Source organism: Heptranchias perlo, chromosome 27, assembly GCF_035084215.1.
Source record: "Heptranchias perlo isolate sHepPer1 chromosome 27, sHepPer1.hap1, whole genome shotgun sequence".
In the NCBI taxonomy this organism is placed as follows: domain Eukaryota; kingdom Metazoa; phylum Chordata; class Chondrichthyes; order Hexanchiformes; family Hexanchidae; genus Heptranchias; species Heptranchias perlo.
In genome coordinates this window covers 30,462,364-30,468,846 of record NC_090351.1, presented here as the reverse complement: position 1 = coordinate 30,468,846, position 6,483 = coordinate 30,462,364, and the positions used below count along the sequence as shown (strand labels likewise).

Sequence of the window (6,483 nt, the reverse complement as noted above, 5' to 3'; positions counted from 1 at the left end):
TAGCATTGCTATAGGTGAGCTGAACTTTGAACTAGGAATTATTGTGCTCCACTAGAATTGTGCCCTACTTCTATTATGTCCAAAAAGGATTCATGTTCTCTGCATGTTATCTGCCTAGCATTTCAATGAATGTAGGCAGGAGATGAACAGTTAGATTGACTCTATCCATTCTATGGACAAGGTAAAATGGGTTCACTTAACCTTGGCACTTCATGATGCCACTGAACTTCTTATGCATTTGCTTGGACTTGGAAAACTGCAGTCACTTGCTCTACAGCCTCCATCTTCACTGCTTGGACCTTTGCTTTAACAAGTCAATAGCCTTCGGTTCTAAAGAGGGTTACTACAAACACTAGTAGAGAACTCCCTTTAATGGCGAGCAGCAGCCCTTTAAGAGCTGGTCAATTTTGTCACTGCCAGTCAATAGGCATACATGCCTGGCTCTTTGCATGGGGAGCATATTGAAATTAAGAGTAGGGACTTGCCCTGCAAAATTCAGCCAGCTCTCCCCAGAGTCTGCACCATGGGCCCGATTTGTCCTTCTCACAAAATTGGGGCTGATCGAATAAATTTTAACTATCATATGTAAATGTTTGAATATTCAAATATGACCATTTCATCCAGGTTTAGGTATTATTTACCGAGATACTATTTTTTTATGTAGTTATTGTTTCCACTTAATAAAAGGTTAATGATGGTTCTGTCTTGCTTGATTAGCAGATCAATCTACTCTCACTCACTTGCAGTGAGATGCACTCATTTTGGATTAAAATGGAAAGATTGGAGGAGCTGAGAAGGTTAAGGAGAGACCTAATAGAGGTATTTGAAATGATGAGGGGTTTTGATAGAGCAAGTAGGGAGAAACTGTTTCCTCTGGCAAGTGGGTCGGTAACCAGAGGTCATGGATTTAAAATAATTGGCAAAAGAACTAGAGGGGAAATGAGTAAATTTTTTTTCACAGGGTTGTTAAGATCAGGAATGCACTACCTGAAGGGTGGTGGAAATAGATTCCATCGGAACTTTCAAAAGGCAATTGGACATGTACTTGAAGAGGACTAATTTGCAGGGTTATGGGGGAAAAGCTGGTGTGTGGGACTAAATTGGATAACTCTTTCAAAGAGCCGGCATAGTCATGATGGGCTGAATGGCCACTGTGCTGTAAGAGTCTATGATTTTAATGTGTCTCACTCTTAAAAACAAACACAGCTCTATTTAGTTAAATTGCTCCACAATCTGTCTCACTCACTTTTATCATAAATCTCATTCCTACTATTTCTACCATGTTAACAGCCCTGTTTATTGCTTTCCTTGTTATGCCGATTACAATGCTCTGTGGAAATCAGTCATTATTTTCATCTGCATGGCTGCTTATAATTAAATTGCAAGATTTCAATGCAATATTTTACAGAAACAGTTTGGAAGCTATTCCGAAGTTGAAGTTTGTAGTAAGGTGCGTTGTGTGGTGTTGCATTCTTGACAGTATTCACCCAAGACGAGGTAGGCCCTACAAAAGTCAATTTTGTCTTTTTTAAGGACATAAGAACATTAACTGACCAAAAAATACAATTTAAAAAAAAAATGTTTTTCCAAACATTTCAGAGGAAAAACAGAACAGCAAGGTTCCACCTCAGCACACCCTAGGGCTGCACATTTTAAGTACCAGCTCAGGCCATAAAATTTACTCTTGGCCTTGGTACAGCATTTATCACTTCCATATGATTAGAGGCACTGTTATTTAGTGAGCCAGCTCCACACAAGTTGAGTTTGTGAGAATAAAGACCCTGCAAGGCTTTGTTTTTCTCTTACCTTCACTGGACTAGGAAGAACCTTGGTCCCTAAACCTCTCCTGAATGGACTAAATCTACAGACTTGATCTAATCCATAAACCTGACATTCTGAAGATCAAATCTCAGACAACAGGTATGGAACATCATTTGTATTCATCTACTGATAGGTGAAGGTACTTTATTTATGCCAGCAACTAGTCTATACCAGTCTTCTAGAAACTGCAGTGATACTTATGCTCAACCAAAAATATTTCTCTGTGCAATTGGGTGCTACCTAATTTTGCTATTGCATAATTTTAACATAAATAGGCAGTTGTAGTCATGGTTACTTCTCATTCACAAAAATTCTTCAAGCAGGGAGAAACTGTTTCCACTGGCAGGAGGGTCGGTAACCAAAGGACACAGATTTAAGTTAATTGGCAAAAAAGCCAGGGGGGGAGATGAGGAGATATTTTTTGCTCAGCGAGTTGTTATGATCTGGAATGCACTGCCTGAAAGGGTGGTGGAAGCAGATTCAATAGTAACTTTCAAAAGGGAATTGGATAAATACTTAAAAAGGAAAAATTTGCAGGGGGCTATGGGGAAAGAGCCAGGGAGTGGGTCTAATTGGTAGCTCTTTCAGAGAGCAGATACAGGCACAATGGGTTGAATGGTCTCTTTCTGCACTGTATGATTCTATGAGCAACGAATTAGACAATTAAACAATGAATGGCCCATGATTGACTTTTGAGGGTAGTTAGGATGCCTTGTTTCCATATGTGTTATCCAAATTTGTTGCAATATACTGGCTGTAGCTCTCCATTTATGATGTTCCACCTGGTCCCCAGATATCTAGATGTTCACACACTAAAATATTAGAGATGTTCTTGTCCTTTTTCTAAATTTTCAAGTTCATTGTAACATATTAAAAGAGCAACATCTATTACAATTAATAATGGAAGGTGAGGAACAAGTTAACTTATAGTCAGTAGGATCATAAGAAACACTGTAACGTGTCTTTGAGCAAAGATTTCCTCTGTGAATTAGGTGTAGCAAAATCATAAATCTGTACCTTTTTATAAACACATTTGATTTTACTACACAGCACACAGAAGAAATCTTAGCTGAATACAAGGAGTATATTTATAATATTTGGCCTGACTTTACATTTCATTATTTCTTGTTTTTTTTGTCTCGTGCTCGCTCTTGTGTACACACATAGCTTTTTTAAAAAAAAACTTCTTAATCAAATCAGTCCAAAAATAAAGTCGAGCCTGCTAAGGTGTCTCTCGCTGGAACTGCCGCAATCAGATAGCTGTTGGAGCGGTGTGACATGTTCGAGCGATGTCTTATCACTCCATCTCTGGCGTTGCTCACAATATTCAGTTTTGAAGTTAGCTTCAAGCCTCTTGCAACTTAATGATGCACAGAAACACATGGCAGATGGATGAGACAGAGCTTTCACAGTACAGGGACTCCAGGTCGGATATTTGGATACTGTTTTGATTAGGTTCAGGTTCCTAAACAATTCCTCTGACTCACTGATATCTTTTGCTGTTTGCTATTTCTGTCCCAGGAAACTGTTGTTAACCAGAGTCCAAATTCCTATCTGCTGCGCGTGTTCAGAAAATAAATGAACAAAAGCATTTGATTCTGGAGAAGCAATGGAACCCCATGTGCAATAGGTCAGGATAAGCAAAAGAATTAAGATATAAGTTTATATAGAAAAGGTGCAGATGCTGAGACCGTTTCCCCTGGCTGGAAAGTCTGGAACTAGGGGTTATAATCTCAAGATAAGGGCTCGGCCATTTAGGACCAAGATGAGGAAAAATTTCTTCATTGAGAGGGTTGTGAATCTTTGGAATTCTCTACCTCCCCCACATCCAGAGGGCTGTGGATGCTCAGTCGTTGAGTATATTCACGACTGAGATCGATAGATTTTTGGACTGTAAGGGAATCAGGGGATATGGGGATAGGGCAGGAAAGTGGAGTTGAGGTAGAAAATCAGCCATGATCTTATTGAACGGCAGAACAAGCTCGAGGGGCTGTATGGCCTTTCTTATGTTCTTATGCTCTTAAAAGGAAGATTGAAACATGGAGGTAATGAGTGGAGATCTGCCACTTCCCACAGGTGATAGAGAGTCAGGCTGGGTCAATCATACACCCCTCCTAGCAGCCAACCTGACTTGTAGCACTGGGAAAATGGCTGAACACAAACAAGCAGGAGAACCCCCACAGAAATTCATCCCCCAAGACTTTTTCTTAAAGGGGTACATATTCTAAAAACTTCCTCTTAAAGACGTATTTCATATCCAACCGAATTATTGACTCCTAAATAGTTTAAATATTTCTTATGGTCACCTGGAGATATCTTGTTCATATTTATACCATGTGTGGACTGTAAGATGCTTGTAACATGAGAAAGATCCTACATTCACGTCAACTTTTTATTTTGAAACATTCATGTAACAAATTTTAAAATTCAACAACTTTTAAACCAGAATAAAGAATTTTTTTTATCAAATGAACACCGACTGCACTGCTATATAGGACAGCCTCTATTATTTAAAAAACACACACATTTTAATGAGCCAGCTTTGAGCTACAGAAGGATGTTTGAATGTTATAGTATGAGAGCATAATCCAAATAATCGGCCTGTTATGAGTTCTTCATGTGGGCAGAAATAGGCACACTGCCGAATGCTTTGTGGTGAAAACATACCTTTGCTGTCTAGACTGCACACTTGATTACTATTTGATGCTTTGACTAAGAAAGTAGTTATTTTTAGTGAAACAATTCTTCAGGATACTGAGTGGAACAATTCTCAACTGTGAGGTGGATGGACAAACCAAACACTGCCGAGAAACTGAAGACTTTCGCAACCAGTTTAACAAAGGTTGCTACGCTGCTACTGCTCCAGATTAATACTTAGCATGATCATGTGTTGTTTCTGGGTGTTATTTTCTCTCCTTTCCCTGTTGGGTTCTCTGTGCAGTGATGATCAAAGAATCCGGGAATTGACTTACATGTTGACTAAATTGGATAGCTCTTTCAAAAACCTGGTACAGGCATGATGGGCTGAATGGCCTCCTTCTGTGCTATAATATTCTATGTTAAACTTGTATAGAACCTTGGTTAGACCACACTTGGAGAACTGTGCACAGTTCTGGTATCTATATTATAAAAAGAATATTGAGGCGTTTGGAGAAGGTGCAAAAAGATTCACTGGGATTATATCAGAACTGAGAGAATATACTTATCAGGAAAGGCTGAACAGGCTGGGGCTCTTCTAGAAAAGAGAAGACTGAGGGGTGACCTGATAGAGGTAATTAAGCTAATGAAAGGGTTTGATAAGGTAGACGTAGAGAAAATGTTTCCACTTGTGGGGTAATCCAAAACTTGAGTTCATAAACATAAGATAGTCACTAATAAATCCAATAGGGAATTCAGGAGAAACTTCTTTACCCAAAGATTGGTAAGAATGTGGAATGTGCTACTACAAGGAGTAGTTGAAACAAATAGCATAGATGCATTTAAGGGGGAGCTAGATAAGCACATGAGGGAGGGAGGAAGGAATAGAAGGATATGCTGATAAGGTGAGATGAACAGTGGTGGGAGGAGGTTCATGTGGAGCAAAAATGCCGGCATAGACCAGTTGGGCCGAATGGCCTGTTTCTATGCTGTAGACTATGTAACTCTGGTTTTATGTGATTTTGCCAATGCTTCTCTGATGCCAGCACTGAAGAGGCACATGAGACTATGCCAGGGAAGAATCTCCATCTGATTTCCACCTATCTCCCTTACATTCAGTGCTTTCTCAAAGTGACATGGCTGAAATTGGGAATTCCACAGTCTGGAGGTTCCTGAGTACAGATCCAATCACTACTCTGTGGAACGTATGCTGGGACTTCAACTTCTCACCCCACTTTATTCCCTTTCATAGATTCTTTGTGTTAAATGTTAAATATTTCACTGCACAATACATTGGCTTTGCCCCACAATGACACTGCAACACAAGTTACAAGCTGGTATGCAATTTTGTATAATCTGATTTCAATTGCCACAAATTCAACAAAAGTTCCCTATATGGAGTGGATATAGCAACATGTCAAGAAAAATAAAGCTGAGTCCGTTGCATATTCTAGAAAGGGCCTTGTACATCAGTGAGTTCTTTTGGCCCTTTTGGCTCCCTTTTGCTATTGAACTAGTTATAATAACACTCCTCTGTGACGTGATATTGTTTTGCAGTGTATAAAGAATGTAAAGGCGTTGATAGGTTCACATTCTTCTTAAAACTACGTTTCTTTCTGGTGAAGGGATTAAACCTAAAAGCTCTGGCCCCGGCAATTGTTATGCTTCCCATATGGGGTCAGGTTTCTAGTCTGTCCTGCAGTTACGAAGACTGATGCTAAAAAAAACACAAAGCCCAGGCTTTCCTTTGAAAAAGAAGCTTGTTTTTTCAGTGTGTTGAATTTCTTAAATGCAAATTCTTGGATTCCAAAATACAAAAAAAAATTCCAAAATATAAGGACCATGAGTATTACTAATAATCCATGGGTGGCCCAGTATTGGAGCTCGTATATTGCCTACATATCAAGCATCTGGTCATGGTATTAAATTTCAAGGCTTCCAGCCACTGTTGGCCATGAATTCTGTCAATCTTTAATTTGGTTGCTCGAGGGAGCATCTTGCCATCTGAATGTTCTGTTTGTTTTT

General features: G+C 39.3%; 1 protein-coding gene across 1 annotated transcript in view; it reads left to right on the top strand.

Annotated features, from left to right (window-relative positions):
• Window positions 1-1,745: 1,745 nt before the first annotated feature.
• Window positions 1,746-6,483, top strand: part of LOC137344723 (decorin-like) — a 47,887-nt gene continuing 43,149 nt past the window's right edge. The window contains exon 1 of the mRNA XM_068007855.1: window positions 1,746-1,920. The gene's annotated coding sequence lies outside the window, so the exon portion shown is untranslated. The remainder of the gene's footprint in view (window positions 1,921-6,483) is intronic.